Consider the following 19,171-nt stretch of genomic DNA (forward strand, 5'->3'; position numbering starts at 1 on the left):
CCTGCCGATAGTGAAATAATAACATAATAATAAAATATACAACATTCATCTTGAATGAGTTCTCTTTTGTTATTATTATTAATACCTCCTTGTGTTTAATTATAATATGACGTAAATTCGTAGTTATAATTATTAAAGCAGTCAAAATGAAATAAATAAACGAAAGAACATATTTTAACATCAATAATAAGACCTTACATCATGCTTTATTATGTTACAATGTATTTTATGAGTGTTCGTGAATTATTTTCTTATGTATATTTTAAGAGTGGAGTTATATAAAAACATTAAATATAATATACTTAAATTATAACCTTCATAAATTTGCATACGAAGCTTATTTAATTAACTGTAAATTGTTATAATGAAATTCTAAAAGTGTAATTATTATAATTAATTTCAAAAACATTATTTTTCGTTATGGAAGGTAAAAGTATTATTCAAATAATTTATTTCATATCTTTAAAATAATGTTAATTGGTATTGTTGTTTTAGTTATATGCATATTAAACGTTTAAATCTTTTAAACTACATCCAACTTGAGATATTTCAACGCAATTTAAAACAGAATTTCTTCAATATTAAGTCTTAATGGTTTATCTTAAGGTTGTGGAGAAAAGTTATAATAATATATAGTGATAATAAATTACTAAATAATAAATACCTATTGTTTAAATTAATTTAAAACAATAATACAGTACTTATGTATATTGTATATATTTGTAACTAAATTATAGTATATTATTTGAACTTATATATATATATATATGAATAATATCAATATTATTATATTATGTTAACTTAAAATTTGAATAACCTAATCAAACTTGTTAAAATAATTAAACAACTATATATTTCATTGAACGACATTATACAGAATATGAGGAGAAATACAACAATAGACGGGAGAATGGGTTTCCTGTGCTCGTGAATCATGTAAAAATGTTTGATATTTCTTGTGTGCATCAAATTCGAGTTTGTTGAAAACTTAAAAACTAAAGATTAAGACCAATGGAATGGGCTGGCAAGAGAGAAGTGGGGGATATGATGCATCGGCCGAGTGCGCTAACGACCGAGACAACTTTACGTTCGAAGAAGACCGTAATATAATAATTATTATGAAAATAATAATAAAACAAGTTGTTTCTACACCTACACGATGCTTAAATAATTCGCATCAACGTCAGCGATTTTACGATCGTCAAATGCATGTTTCTTGTGGGGTTTATCTGAGGTCGTTTTAATACGATTTTATATAATGTTACAACTGCCTACTCCTCTTTAGTCGTCTCATCCATTTGGGCCTTATACAACCCAAACAAATATTACAATACCTTGTGGCATTCCGAACATGCAATCAAAAAATCACTAAAGCGATAGACGCAATCCCGCCAATTAAGGAGAGAGTAAAATTGGCCTGATGAGGAGTGCCTTAAATAATAATTATTGCATTTGAACGGTTATTATACCTAATTCCCAATAATAATAACAACACTTTGTTGAATAGGCGTGTACTACTAACCTTCGAAAAATAAAATTTAGCAAGTGCAAATATTTTTAGAAAAAAGTTTCAAAAAAAAATTTCAGTACATTTCTGGTAAAAAAAAACAATTGATTCGTTTTAAAGAGGTAATCAATTATTGCGCTGATTGATGTTGTTGAACGATGATAAATCGATGTTCGTCAATTGTGCCAATCGAAAAATATTAATATATTTTTATATTTAACAAAGCAGCAAGACAGTTGACAGTAACGTTAGATGAAATTATTGAAAGATGTAATTAACACCTCTAATTTCATCAAAATTAAAGATATGTATAATATGTATATTTAATATTTATACTTATTTGTGTTTATATAACTTAAGATACTATTTTATAGAATCGTACCTAATTGATTTTTTTGATTTTACAGCATATTATTACTTGCATTTTCACTAAAATTTAAAATATAAATTCGACAAATAACAAATTTACTATAACTGATTATATTCTATGTTATTATTCAAATATATATTTTTAGTGATGCAATTATTGACGAATAATTATTTATTTTATCGTGAATTCTGTATTGCAATATAATATGTAACCTTTACGTTTCAACTTTCTTCAAATATTCAAAGTACTCGTAATATTGAAAAATAAAACTGCAGGTAATATAAAATACGTGAAAAAATATTTTAGTCTACCACAATTAAATGATTTTTCGGGCTTTTGTTAAAAAAAAAAACGTACCAAACAATTCAGTTAAGCTGCACTTATGCTCACAACTACTACTTTATTTGAAACTAAAAACAAGTGACGTAACGATAAGGACACCTTTTTTTAAATACCTAACTAATAAATAGTTTCAATTTTTAACGTCTCAAGTTTAAAACGGTGTTTAGACAAATATTACAAATGAAAAAATTTAAAAATGTCCTGGCTTTTCATGAGAAATTGTCACATCTTCGTCTGCATTGCGGAATATTTTGGACATACTAATAAAATAATATGATATGCGAGGATAACATAAATACGAGCGTGTCCAAATTACTCCTCCACATCGTTTTAATCCGTTTTACGGTCGCCCGGAGACGGAAAATAATTCGGTTTTAATCGGAACCGTCTAGGGCCACGCGGAAGGGAATTTGACAAAAGGGGGATGTAGGCCGAGAAGATTGCTTTCCTCGAACTGTGCAGAGCCATCCGCTTCCGCTGACATCCGTCCACCAACCACGCCATATATTGGCGATATTAATCCAAGATATTTTTCTTGTACTCGCTCAAATTGCTGGCCGAGTGCGGTGGCAGAACTTTGGGAGGGGTGGCTAGGGCGTGTACCCCCCTAGTCTCCCCCGTCCGCAGAGTACTACAAGTTTATTCCTGCGGTGCGCTCGCGTCTACGGAGGCAGGACAACAGGACATAATAGCAGCAGCAGGGGCACCTGCACTACGGCGAAATCGATCTCAACCCCTCAAACGATTTGTCCGCGATAATCATAACGAAAATAATGAAAACGAATTATCAGTACCATCGTGAGTTTTTTACCATTTTTAATTTTAAGGCCGTTCGCCGGGGTTCGCGTCGATCCATCAAAATCGAGTGTGGGGATTCAATATTTATGATATATGGCATCGATGGCTGCTATACAACAACAATATGCGATATTATTATAGTGATACTCTTCGAAGTGGGCGGGCATCGTCGGGCAAAAAAAAATAATTGCAAACGATATTTTTTCCCTCGCCTCACTAGTTTCGATCGCACATCAAAGAGTTATGATTGTTATATTCGTTTGTATTTCGATTTTTTCCGAACGTCGCATATTGGGTGCCTAGCTGGTATATTGCAAGTATTAACGCGACCGACCTCACTTATCGGACGGTTGTACTTATACCCGACAAACGAGTATTTTTTATAACGCTTGTGCACTCGACGTTGTATCATGTTATTACTGTGAAGAGTCAGTGAAAATAACAATATGCACCGAAATGGGCATAAAAATCAAAGTCATAAAAAGCAGCAATACGTCGATTTTTTTTTATCAAAGTCGTTTTTAGATACTTTAATTTCGAGTACGATAAACTACATTACTATTCAAACGGGACGTACTGTTCGGCAGTTAATCGTTTGCCCCCTCCGTTTGATAGTGTTCTTTATACTGCATAGGTAATAATTATTTCGTTCATGACAACACACGATGAACGTTTTGAGCGCATCAAGCTCACACACGCATGCACGTATATTATTATAGTACTATAGTATAATATATTATTTATTGCATGAATTCGTTGTTGAAACGGTGTAAAACAGTTAACAACGAGCTGGTTTATATCAAATAATACGGTCCTAAAAAGGTGGCGCTGTGACCATTATATAGATATTAGATTTAGGTGCATGGCAAATGCGTGTGTACATAATATATTCATGTTAATCGATTGGACCCGTATTATAGCAGCACTGTATACATTTATAATATTTTTTCTCGGATATAACCGGTGATCTTATCAAAAACACCGTTCTGCACAACCGTAATGGTATCTTTATCACTTTATATATTGTGTGTGTGTGTGTGTGTGTGTGTGTGTGTGTGTGTGTGTGTGTGTGTGTGTTGCTGGATTCTAAATATTTTTTCGACAGACTTCCGATAAACTTCGATCGGCGATGGTGAGAAACCCGGGGATAATCACTAATTGGAGTGGAAAAAAACATGCTTCTAGTCTATAGCACAGTTAATGTCATAGTAGGATTTAAAGTTTTATCGTAGAGGGGTGGGCAATAAAATATACAGTAAGAACCAAGCAGCATGTCCGAACTACGCGTAATATGCTATATATATTATATAATATTATACTCTTAAACAATCACGATTCACTAATTTACTACCCAGAAATCCTTATTTTTTTATTTTTAATTTTGCACCGATAAAAATCGCGCACCCATTCAACTCGCGCCATATTATACTTGAACCCGACTTCCCAGAATTACACCGAAATTCCAGCGAAATCAGCGATCCGATATATTTACGGAATTCAGACAATAAACACAGACACACACCAAATTTCGTTGTAAGTACCTCTAAATGTAATATACACAGTGTTACTCTTTTATTACCTGATATATATATACTATAGGTACAGGAATTTTCAACAATTTTATACTAATTAAAACGTTCTCTCCGCATAGATCGATATCATCACTTGTAGTAAACTTTTATTCCATACTTTGGTTTGGTTTTTATTGCCATATTCCAAAACGGAATATCAAGAATAATAACGTACAGAATTTCGATGTACGCATACGGATGACCAATAAGGCAACAAGGGCGCTGGGTGTGTTTCCGATGTTTAGCCGTTTACCGAACTAACGTAACGACGACCTACTTTATCAATATCATTAAAGACGTTGTGCGCTTCGAATCGAGTAAACGAAAATCATTCTCGAAAAACACACATATTATAATACTTAAAACCTAAGGGAATATAACTGCGAAACAACCACCTTGTATATTATGACTATAGATTTTCGTAGTATTACTCTGACGTGTTTCACTCGGTCCATGTTGGTAAGCGGCACGAGCGAGAGTATACCGTGAAATAATTACCACGTTTAGACTTGTCCGCCGCGATGGGGCGCGTACGTGAATAGATCAGTCACGGAGAATCGTCATGTTAGGTACTGATATTGATTCGCAACTCTGACGTATCGAATTCGGACTGTAAACAACATTTTTTTTTTTTTAATTTGAAAATTCGACTGTCTAATGCGAAACGTTTGACATTTACTATTGTGCAAGTCATCTACATGTGAATATTATGAAGAGTTCAACATATTATCAATATTGTTATCTTGTCATTTTTAAATGGATGAAGAAGTTAGTAGATATAAATAAATGACCACCACATTTCAGACTTAATTAAATGTATTGCTTGCATTGCGTTTCTGTTGAAGTTATTGGAAGTGTATTGTAAGTGTGTAAACGATGAAAATAGTATTTGATGGTATATTGATATAGGTAGTATATAATATATATATATATATGGTAATATTAAATTAGTTATTACTTATTTATGGTATATTGAAGTTGACGATATTATAATATTCGGGTCAATATCAAATGTAACACGGCGTTATGTGTATGCAATTTCACTACATAACTTTTGTACATAATATTATACCAATACCTAATATCGTAGTATTATTGATTTATTTGATATGGATAGTAATATTATATTATTATACTGTACAATTGATCAGATATTCAGAACATCAATGGCACATTTAAATGTGGAAATTTACTATAGTCATACACTGATGGGTATTATTTAATATTATGTTAGAGAGCTCGATGTAATAATGGCTAAGGCAGCACAATATTAATACGAATAGCTTTTTTACTAGGGTAGGTACATTATACTGAAATATTGTGTCTTTTCTGTTTTAAATTATATATACTAAATTTAAAAACTCTACAGGCTACCTAAATATTTAAAGATTTATACAACTTAATACTTAAATGTATAAAAAAAAAATGTTGTAGTGATTATTATTGCATTGGCATATTTCAATAATAAAAACAATAAATAATTTACAAACTGTTGGAAATGATCAGTAGCTTTTAACTTAAGAGTAAAAATAATAAGTGTTTATAATAATATAATATTATACTTCTTTTATTTAAACGAAATGTATAGAGTTTTAGATTATAAAATATGACGAGCGAATCACGTGTGATCGTTAACCCATGTATAAGCCATCAAATTACTGTCTTGTTATCAATAATTAAAAACAATGATTGGGCAATGGTCGATGAGTGATTTATGAAAACTAACACCTGATTGTCATTTATATGTCAATTTTTCGGGGCAATATTTGATTTCGTATTATTGATTGCTACGTCAAAATTGAATATGTATTTGTATTAAATAAATATTTCGGAAAAAAATTCGTTTACATATTATACGATCAATATAATATTATGTATATTAATATGAGATAATATGCAAATACTTTTATCGGTGAGACAGAAAAAAACATTTAATATTTACTTTTGTACAATTAGCATATTATATTTATTCTCGATAACGTAAAATGAAAGTATAACCATCGCAAAATATTGATTAGTCGATATTATTACAGGGGCCCAATTATTATTCATTTAAAAAAGAATCTGTTCTCTCTGTATTATACTCTGATTTTAAAAATTTGTTCTTGAGTACCTTACATAAACATAATATTATGATGTAACATATTATACCGGAATCAAATATAATTATTTCCAAATGCACTATATTATACTAACTACTATATGTATTATAATTAGATGTTTGAGCCGTCTTAAAGACTGTTGTATGAAAAAATAAATTGGCTTAATAACTCAAGGGTTATTCTGGAGATCACAAGGACTGCATCCAAACACGATTATTACCATTTTCAATTGGTGATAAAAAAAAAAACGGTTTATCACTTACTGTTCAATGTTTAGTCATGTGAAAATCCGGATGTTTTTAACTGGCATAAACCTTTCGGTTACGTATTTCCGTATACGAATACATTGCTATAGTAATTATAATAATTGCCATTGAATTGTGAAATGCATACATACGAACACATTCTCTAATTTAATGAAATTGTTAAGGGCAATGTGGACAAAATGTATTTAATAATAATAATAATAATATGAGTTACTTAATTACAGTAACTTAATAACAGTGATACGTTATAGATAATACGATATCGTATTGGTATTATGTGCTGTAGGCCTATATAAAACATAAACATCGCAGTTGATAATAAAATAATCATGTCGATTGCTTATCGACAAACAGAATCAGCAAGAAGAAACAAACCCGTACTATTTCATCTCAATAATACTATTGATTTACAGTTTACATTTTATTATGTACGATTTATGTCACTGTATTGAATATAGAATTAATAAAATCAAATGGTTATTGTATTCTATCAAGTAATCTCCAATAGTGAGAAAAAACACGAACGCGAAGAAGTGTGAGTACAGTATTTTGGTTTAACAGAGAAGAAAAACAGTTCTCGTGTAAAATTACATGTCTGTGACTTAATTCATTGGTACGATTGTCAGCGATCGCCAGTCACTTAATATGATTCCAACTCACAAACATAGTGAAGTATAAGAATAAAGTGTTGTATCACGACAACATTATGTTTGCTGATTTATTTTGAAATTGCATAATATTACATTTTTTAGTCAAAAATATTATCATAATGTAAGGTTGACGGTTGCACAATTTCGGGAGTTCTAGGAATTTTATGATTTTGTCGGTGTTGTTCGGGTCTAGTCTCACAGCTTCATAAAGGTTGTTCGAGATTTCCATTTTCATTATAATGTCCGTGAATTTGTGACATTGTGTGGAAAGTGTTTGACGGTGATGACTTCTTTGCATTTCTAATGTCTGTATGCAGTCTCGGCGTTTAATACAATATTTTTTGTCTGCTGCAGGTTGAAACTATTATTAAACTGAATATTTTGTTGAAATCGATTTAAAGCGTTAAGTATTATTATAACTTGCGCGCCATCCCAAATAGTCCGGGTCGATCTTCACAGGACTCGCGCCAACTATACCAAATAAAATTTTTAAAAAAAGTCTGGAAAATATTTCAGCACGAAATAGTACTCCACGGCATATTGATTATGCGACTTTGATTCGTATACGTTTCCGGATGATTCGCACATAACAATGGACTCTAAAAAACCACCCTCAAGATGAATTATGAATAAATAAACATCCAACCAATTTGGTTATGCTTCTGCCGAAAATTATTATTTTCGCCACTGTCGTTATTGTTATTATTATTATTATTATTATTAGTATTCGTTTCATGCATTATTCTCACGACGTTTTGTTCGACCGGAACCGACAAGAAACCGCGTTCTGAATAATTATACTTATAGAAATACACTCGGAACTTGTATCTTGTAATCACGACAATTAAAATTAAATTTGTCGCTGCGTAATATATGACACGGTTCTTTACATTTCACGTGTGAGAAAGAAAATAAAATTGGGAAAGTTTGCAGTGGCTTCGATTTGAAGGAAACTGATTAATAATTTATTCTCAAGACGTTTTGTCCAAACGGAACCAATATGAAACCGCGACCGCTCTCTGAATAATAACTCATAGAAACACACTCGGAAATTACATCTTGTAATCACAACAATTAAAATTAACTTTGTCGCTTTGTAATATTTGCCACGGTTCTTTACATCTCATGTATCAGCAAGAAAATGTATAAAGTTTTCAGTAGATTCGGTTTCAAGGAAATTGATTTGTAATTTATTAGCACGCGATCGTATAGATTATTATCGTGAAAGTTTAACAGCCACACTTCTCGTTGAGAATTTTGTCAGTACGATTAAAATGATGCGAGTGGCCACAACAGATCGGTCTTTGTGAATGGGTAACAGTCGAAGGCGAGAGGACACAACAAATCTGGTGAAATCAAAAATAATTTAAAAACATGGAGTACATAATAATTGAATACACACTATATATAGGTAATCTATATTCATAATTTCATTTGCGACGCTCCGGTGGTTCAATATTTTAATGAAGTAAAGATTTTAATTAATTTGACTCGTTTTTATTAAACTGGAATCGATGGCCCCCGGATTTTTTTCCGATTGTTTTAAACAATTCGTTAATTATTATTTAATCGAGGTGTTTGCCAGATTTAATTAAATCGCGAAAGATATACACAATGTTTAATATAAAAGCCTCGAGTTGCCGTTATTGTTGTAATGGTTTAAAAATCTGCGACTTGGGTTAAACACTGTTCATTGTTCGTTATTGTTGTACGGTATATAATGTTTTTGTTCGATCACGAACGTCACAAACTATGAATATAAATCTACGAATTACCAACGAGGCACTATGAAAAGATATGTATCGCGTGGGTCCCATACGAAATGAAAATAAAAGCAGCATACCAAAGATTGATTTCATTCCGTATATACGTTATAATATCGAATAATGTTGATATATAGACGTGACTTGCCTCTGTAAGTAGAACAATATTTGATATGATATGTTAAGTACGAATCATTAATGAGTCCAGCGTACAAACATTATGTCATATTATATAATATTATACATGGTGATTTGTTTAACTTATTAATTATTGTTACTTCGAAAAGTATGAATGTTTTTAGAAATATTTGTTTTTGATGGTTTTTAGTCATTGCAAGACAACGTTTTATTTTTCTTCCAGTCCATAATCATTACGATTCTATAATTTTGTACTGTTTGTACAATATAACATACATTTTTAATTGAATATATTTCTTAAAATTCATTATTTAAATACATAAACATTGAATTTTGAACGAGTAGTTAATTCATTATAAGTGATTTAAAGTAGAGATGTGCAGAGTGAAGTGGCTCGACAAGGGTACAACATAAAATGTTGATCCACTGCTCCAATCATAACAAATTTAAATTCTTTTAACTTAAATAATCAACAAGGCACTTATTTAAGATTCAATTTTATGTTTTGAATTTCTCAGAAAAAATATTCTGCTTCGAGATGTGAAATTAAAAATTTATCCTATAATTCAAATGAGTAAAAAAAAGCGTAACAAGTTATATTAACGATATAAATGTTGTTTTGCAATGACTTTAAGTTATGTAAATTAAATATTTTCAAAAATTTTTATACTTTTTCTCCAAATGAGAGTTAACCTTTAAAATAATAATTTTAGCATAATGTATTATACTATAAAACGAATCAGAATTTTAAATTCAATCGTACTATTATAATATCCGTTCATATAGTTGTTTCCGAGGATTACTGTCTATTACTCTACTACGCTTAGCATAGTATTTTTTTTCGCTGAACAAAAGCTTCTCTAGTAGAAGTGAAGATCGAGAAACGACTTTGAAAGCTTGAAATAACATTCATTTCTATATTAACTTTTTGTTTTAATCCAGATCGATGTATCTTTCCATCCACGGTTAGTAGTTACTAGTTATTTGTAAATAAATAAATTATAGTCGAATAGCTTTGTTCGCTATATTTTGTAGTTGCAGACCATGTTCTTTAGGTTTTATCAGTCTTACTAGTTTTATATTTTTTTTTAGATCAGCAGCCATCATTATTATTGCTATGAGTTATCACGACATGTGATTAAATCATATAATTTTTGTACCTATGTCCTATGATTCTTTTACACATATTTTTATTTGGACATGTACATTATTATACACTTAAGTTCATAGCTGAGTTAATATTAGCATCAGAAAATAACTGTTCCTAAAAAAATTTTAATAGAATTTGCTTGTGTGAATATTCCGAGATATTAACTTGGTAATTTTAACAATGATTTGTATCAAAAAATTGGTTTTGTTTGAATTAATTTCTTATTGCAGCGTTAAATGAAAAATGATCTTTTCTCATAATTAAATCTATAGAATTGAATAAGTGGTACTGAATCTTGACTTGTCCTCGTAACGAATAAGCAAAATATTATATTTAAGTACATCAAGTACTATAGAAAATAATGAATTTCTGATTGTCCAGCTGTTGTGTTGGTAAGACGGAACATGTCCCACCTTCATTCCTTAACGGCTTTAAGAGTAGATTATTGTTAATCTTCAAATCTCGATAAACGATGTTATATAGGGCCAAGTCTTGTTTAAACAGTGCAGTTCCCAATTGCCAATGCAGTGGTGTTCAACAAGTAAAAAAATTTTACATCGAGTCAGGTGACAGTCATTATTATCGTCGATTGTATCCAGGGCCGTATTTAGGGGGAGGGGGCAATTGGGACTTTTTCCCAGGGCGGCAAAATATTGATCTATTTAGAGGGCGGCCGGCCGCTGCTGTAACCCGGTGTAGTATTGTACCAATAAATATTTTTTTTTTGGAAAAAAATCGTCCTAGCATATAGAATATATATGATAATTATATTATATATTATTATTAATTACAATATTATTTTAACATGAACACTGTTGTATATTATAGACAACCATGACTTGACTGTTGAGAATTATAACTAAAAATGTGTTAGAAAAAAATCAAAAAAAAGTGGATTTATTTTTTTTTTTGGGGGGGGGGGAGGGGGCGTAAAATTATGGTGACCCAGTTCTCAAAAATTGTAAATACGGACATTATTGTACCTGTGTACAAAATTTAAAAACAATAATACTACAATTTAAAAATTTACCATTGTCTCTCGATTACGATGTGGTTTAATTTTTGAAAACAGGACGCGTTGAGCATGGGGATAAAAAATATCGTTGTCAGCCGATCCCAGGGGCGAGGTGCTTATCGCTTATCGATAAACAGATTCGGACTCGCGGTCGTTGTTTCCCGACGATACACGTAGGTACCCAGTTCACCGTAGACCATAATAATATTTTATTTGTACGCACAGGCCACATATATTGTAATAATATATTAAACGTATAACAGAGCAGCTCCAAGAGATAGATATCGCGGCGCTAGCCGGCGGTGGCGTATTATCGCCATAAATCTAAATCCTATTAAAACGCGCGGGCATTACATACACAATCTGGACTTATAAATCCCACAGGTATATAATATACACCGGGAGGTTACCGGCTACCGTTGTGGTAGGTATTATAATATACGCACACGATGGGCCGTCCGACAGTCGGAGTGGGGGCGGCGCGGCGCGGGGTCCCGGATCACAATATAATATTTCAAAGGTCGAAAGGGTATTTAACTTTTGACACAGCGAAATTGCCGATAAATTATTCATTAATCCTGACGCACAATGGTGGCAACGACGACAGCCCGATCGTATACCGCGCCGGTATGCGTTTATGCATTATTATTAATATTATGTCTAGGGGTACCAGCTACCTATCTACTGTAATTATAATCGACCACGTGATTATTATTTTCCACCTGCATCGTCGTTGCTCGCGTTGTTCCGCCACCCTCTCGGGTCGTTTAATTTCCGCCCGACGACAATGTTTGGCATCAAATTTTCGGGATAAGTGGATAAAAAAAAAAAAAAAATCAAACGGCACTCACTGTTGATGTTTCAGACTACCCCGATTCCGGGGATTCGGGCCGAGCTGATATACTGAATTACTGAACAGCGGACGGCATCGTACTCAAGAGATAAAAACTAAAACATTATCTCCCTATATTATAGTCAACGACGGACAATGTATTGTTATAATCACCGATAGAAACGCAATATCCGCTAACGAGGAAATTCATATTGGAATTTATATTATTATTTCTTCGGTGCCATAAACTTGTTATGAAAATATGCGAGGGTCACACACGACCTTACACTGTGGATCGGAGATGCATCTATAATTGTTTTTTTTTTTTTTTCATTCTCTCCTAAAAATATGTGTCAAGAGCTCTGTATAAAATTGTATATTATTATTATTATTATATACGTATACTTATGCTTAACCTGATATTCGGAAATAAATAATACTGTATCGTGTTCTCGTTTGCACTTCAGAAAACCCGTTTACGTTTCTGACGTGTGCACGGACACAAATAAAACGTTGCAGACGAACCGAAAGATCTCGTCTCGAGTTTTCCGAACGAATCGCTTGACATAATTTATCGAGCACGATTTTCCTCGTTCGCGGTGATTATACAACAACTTCAACAGTTACTATATTATAATAGGTTTAGGACGTCAGATGTCTTATATTCTCGATTTTTCCCATTCCACAGCATATAATACGATCGTTTTCTGGAAGCAGACGCTTACTCCGAAACGTTCATCCTGAACAATCCGAAATCAAATTTCAGTCTATCGTATTAAATGTGTATGGGATACCGCCAAACAACAGCAGTGATTTTCGTGCATGATATCCTGCGATTTCCGAACGGGTTGTGTAACAATATCTTCAGAGACGGGTAATAATTTTGATATCTAGTCATTTTATTCTCCGAAGGATCTGGTGTTATTAATTAAATGCTTTAATGATATTACCTATGACGCAGTGGGTAACTGATTTATTATTTTATTTACTCAAGCCTTCCTTCGTGTTTGTTTTTGACGAGTGGCATTACTACTTTAACAAATTATATTTTGACAGTCATAGCCTACCTTTTTCCAGCGAGACTATTAAATTACCTAGAATACTGATCATGATGTATTTATTATTACACACGACATACAATTGTGTTTTATTGAACTATTTGCTAATTTTAAAATCTCAGTTTTGTATTTCGTTGTTATTGTTATTCTGATCAGTCGTATATTTGTTATACTTAAAAAGTGTGTTATTATTTTTGTTCTATTAAAATATTTAATTAATTTCAGAACAATAATATGTCAATCGTTTAATACACTGTATTTTTTATAAACACCATTGAGACAATGAGATGTAACGAATGTATAATACAATAAGTAAGAAAAGGTGCTGTGGGTATGTCCTATAGTTCAATTATTTATGACCGAGAAATATTTCTTTAATTGTTATTTTTTACTCGTGTTTTATTTATAATTCAATCAGTCTTAAATCAAACTCAAATCTGTATCATCGTACACATGTTTTATACGTTTTAATTATAAAAAAAAAGATTTATCGCGTTTTCATGTAGTTTTATTGCGCTATACACCTTAATGTTTTCATTTAAAATAAATTATAATGCCCAATGATATAGAAGAAAAAACGATGACAAGGAGCGAAGAGCTAAAACTTATCGGCACCATTTGCAAGATATTAAAGCACATTTTTCAAACTACAGTCGTGCCCTTTCATGAACGTTGACACCATCTTATGTTGTCATTGATTTTTTTTCCTCCACGTCAAGTTTTCTCGGCACATATAACACCTAATATTTCCAAACTGTCAAATTAAATGTCGGCCTCGTTAATGCGAGTGATATTGATGATGTACACAAGTCCGTACGAAAACAATGAATTATTATGTAGAACCACAATTGCCTTTTCTTCACCCAACAATGATAATATTGAAGTTTTTCCAAGTCCATTCATTCGGAGTAGGTCTATACTTTGCACAGCCGAGTAATGTTTATCATTACACCGGGAAATAGAGTTGAGTAACATAACACTAATTCCAATCACACGAAGATTACATATGAATATTCATTTCAGTTATTCTCTTCATCAGACATCGTGCGTACAAACCGACTTTTTACTACGGCAAAAACAGTTTGGTGTAGGTAAAATATATATTATTATATGGGTAATAAGAGAGCATTTTCTATTTTACTAATCCTAAATCAATGTTGTGGTTTAACATACTAGAAATACATATACTAGCTGCTTGACGTACATAAATAGTTAACCAATGTAAAAAAAAAACCATCAACAATGACATCGGCAATTTATAGAATTATTTTTTGGAATGATTATAGAGTATTTCGGTGAATTCGATAAAATCAAACATTGTAGATGATTGTTAAGCAAAATGCTGTTACGAATTTAAGCATTTAATTCACCAAAGTGGACACTTTATATTATAATGAAATATACATGTATGTACATAAATCATACTTTGAATAAATGGTCGCCTACCCGTTTTGGATTCGTCATTTCAGCTTAGGTAAGGTTTATTTGTTGACCTTAATCTATTTGGTATTCCACGAGGAAACTTTAAGTTAAGGTAAAGGATAAGCCACGAGATTGTTTTACCTGTAGACCTTATTTTAGGTTTCTATATTTGGAAAATATATCATTAGGCCAAAAGCATTGTGAAAATGTTAAATGTAAAATTAAAATATATTTCAAGATGTTAATATTTAAAAAAAAGACGATTAGCATATTACGTGACTACAATTTATGCTATAGAAAGGTTTTATCTATTTTAATAATTAGATTTTCATTATAAATATTTGATCAATGTGCATTAAACACGCAGTTAAATAAATGGTAAAAATGGGCTCTCTCTACTGTAGGTATTTTCATTACAGCATAATTGTATGTGATTATTACGTTGTTCTTTCATTAACTGTAGTTTGTGTTAAACTATGCATATATTTAAGTTGTCGGTTCGATATAATTACTATCTGTACTATTTTTGGAATTATTAATTAAAATATTGTAATAAATAATAATAAATTGTAATGTACATATATTAATTTAATACCATAATATTATTTGAATGATAAACTTCGAAGAAAAAACACAATATAGGTAATTCTATTGTTCCTGTTCTCATTTCTGTTTTATATATTTTTAATATACGGTTTTATGTACAAAAGACTGTAGGATCATTCGTCTAATCGTACGTGATCTTTGTTTATGTCAAAACCGTAATTAAACTTTTTTATTATTTTTTAAAATTTAAAATTTAAATCAGTGCATTTTAAGAAATGTACGCTCATGTAAATTATTTTTATAAGCAATGGTATTTTTTTCATTTTAGAAGACACCCATACACAATTAAACTATATTTTTTCAGAAGTTTAAGCTCTTTTTGTCAATTTGTCTCAATTGATGATACCAACCAATTATTCAACATTTGTCCGATTTGTCCTTGTATTATTTTTAAATACATTTTAATTATTGTCACAGATATATTATCAGTGATACATCAATATAATGTAATAGTATGACTGACATTATTTTTAACAGAAGTGTATACTTACAATTTTATAATATTTTACATTATTTCTATAAAATACACAATTAAGTTGACAAATTATTTACAGGAAAATATTTAAAATTTGTTTACCAATAATAGTATAATATTTTAAGTATGTATTATCATTCAAAATAAAATTTAAAAAAAAACAGTTAAAATAGAATTAGTAATCTATGTAAAATTCAGAAAATCGATTTACCTAATAAATACTAGGTATCTACTCATTTTAAGCATTTAATACAAAAGCAGATAGGTAATTGAGACAGATTTCTAAATATTGCTAAGTTGTTTATTAACATAATGGAAATAATAATTTAGATCAGACCGCTAGTTATCTTATCGATAGTTGGTTTGCTAATTATAATAGAGAGTTGTTTTCAAACTCGTAATATATAATGGTGAAATGTAGATAATGGAAGGAAAAGATTAAATATAAATGGGTTGTCGATTAAAAATATGGTTTTACTTATGATTAAATAAAATTAAATATAATTCATATTCTACAAAAGTTTGAAATCAAAAGTTGTTGGTTATTATTTCTAAATAATTGTTTCATACAAATAATAGGTTTAAATGCATTTTTTTCGTTTCTTATAATGTTATAATATTATATTATGTTTCTTATAATGTTTTTATATTTGTATTATAATGTATAACTTATTATAAGTTAAGGTAATCGTAATTTATTATTTATTGAATATATAATGCAACAAATAAAAATGTTATTATTATTTTTTTTATTTTTACTACTGCAGCATGCTTTTCATTTATGCGCCACAAAATATAAATCCATCTTGACGTTCATTCGACAGTGCTCATAAGTATAATTTATTTTCAAAAATATCACAACAGAAACCTTAACGTGTGTATCTAAATGCGAAAAAAATCCAATGTCATCAGTCGTAATAATCTACTTTCCGAGTCAATGAACGCGTAACGGACATAAAAACTGAACGGCTCTTAAAAAGTAAGTTCTAGGGAATTCACTTTTTTATGGTAGAAGAGTTAATGGATGGGCGTACAAGAAATTTTCAGAATTATTATGAAAAAGTCATCGCCGTTGTGTTATCCCTGTGTAACATAGCCATTAATCCACTTAGACCGTCGTACTTTTCCGTCTGCAGATTATCACCTTCGGACAATATCCAACGACATTAATTCCGTCACTGGCGTTAATAATAATTTTCAGGTTCCACAAGTATTCATCTAAGTACAATGAATTACGCCTTCGACAATAGTCTTATTTTCACCCATTACACGGGGTATTTAGATGTTCCACTTCTTGATTCAACCCTGTTTTTTTTTCCAATTATGGCGATGACCAATGCTTTTTATACTATAGTGTAATCCCAATTGCATTACAGCTAAATTAGCCCACGTACGCCTGTATCAGTTAATATAGATAAATTGAAATAGTTTTTACAATTATACCAAAAATACACAAACACTATTTATCATGTAGGTAAATATGGTTGCTACTAATTCATAAAATACCATTATAATATTGTAGCGTTCTGCGACCTATCAATTACTCTAAACATTAAGTTCCATGGTCATTCACAATGTATACAAACAGTTTTGGAGTACAAAAACAGTGCATATTTCCTATAGCTGTTGTTTGAAGGAATATCACTCGATCGACCATATAGAATCAACAACTAATTTGACAACATCCTATTATAATGATCATATTGTATTTCGGAATTACAAACTTGAACTTTCCGTGTTAAGGTAATGTTTTGAAAATTGAAGGTAACATAAATTGGACTGGACTCGTGTAATTCCCAACATTATTATATGATAGAGAGTATATGGGAAGTAGTGGATAACCGAAACAATGTACTCTCCCTATTTTTATACCAGTTTTTATAAAGGCCATTAAAACTATAATGAGTTCAGTTGTTTGTAAAATGTATTCTAAAATGTCCCAAAACACAAATCCAAACCTTTTCAGTCATAACAGTAGAAGATTAACCTTTTAATATTTGTAATTTACTCGATTGATAAACACAATTTATACAGCTCGAAACTGATGGACACTGGCCTGTACAATATTGTTTACCAATAATATGTTTGTCAACTTTATAGAAAACCCATTGAAACTATAAAACGGTTTCCTATTTACAATATCGAGTTAAGTTTATTAAATTGTCAATATTTGTTTACAATCTCATAAAGTTGTTAACGTTGTACATCCATCAAAATGTACATTGTTAGTTGTTTAGCCTCACACATGTTTACATTTAAAATGTGTAGTATCAACCATTGTAATAATTTCCTCATTAAATAGTACTGTAGTTTTACATTCTATGAACATTATATTTCTACGCATTAATTGATATGCCGAGGAAAATATTAAAAATACTACAAACCCCTTGTTTTTTTGCTTTGTAAGGTAATTTGAAAGTTTACTTCACAAAATATTCATATTGTGTCAATTCATTGATTTAATTAATCAGACCTCAGTGTTTATATTGACCGTTTTAGTTTAAAATAACATTATAACTAATTTACATACACAATAGGTATATAATAATAATAATCTTATCATTTGATTTTGATATTGGTTTGTGAATGTTATTGAAGTGTACTAAACACAAAGCGATGAATCCAAATTATTCTAAAATCTAGTTCAAACCAACTCACATTTTATCAAAATATCGTACTATAGTAATTATATTCTAAGCGGCCCATATAATCAATTAAACATAATAATATTATAATTATTATTAAACACGTGTGTTTGCACTTACCAATAAAAGCATTATTGATATTAAATCATCGTTAATAAATAGGAAAATAATTGCATACCTACTATACCTATATATTATTTAAACACTTAAATTATTATACCGTATTTCGTTTTATTTGATTTACATATTTTAGGGAATAATATTCATACACACGAATTTATAACATTAATTGTAACATATTATGTGCAATTCTACAAATTTAGTAAATTAATAGTCGAAATAATTTATTGGCAGTGCTTTATAAAATATAGCTATATTTATTTACAAAAGATAAATGATATTGTAAATATGAAGCAACATTAAACATTTATTTTGTAGCTACCTTGCAATGGTTAAATACC

The 19,171-nt window shown here is 30.5% G+C and overlaps 1 protein-coding gene across 2 annotated transcripts in view; it reads right to left on the reverse strand.

The window, feature by feature from the left end:
• Window positions 1–19,171, reverse strand: part of LOC111041891 (WNT1-inducible-signaling pathway protein 2) — a 162,331-nt gene that overhangs the window by 98,061 nt on the left and 45,099 nt on the right. The window lies entirely within an intron of this gene.

This window comes from Myzus persicae, unplaced genomic scaffold (genome assembly GCF_001856785.1).
Source record: "Myzus persicae strain clone G006 unplaced genomic scaffold, MPER_G0061.0, whole genome shotgun sequence".
Classification (NCBI taxonomy): Eukaryota; Metazoa; Arthropoda; class Insecta; order Hemiptera; family Aphididae; genus Myzus; species Myzus persicae.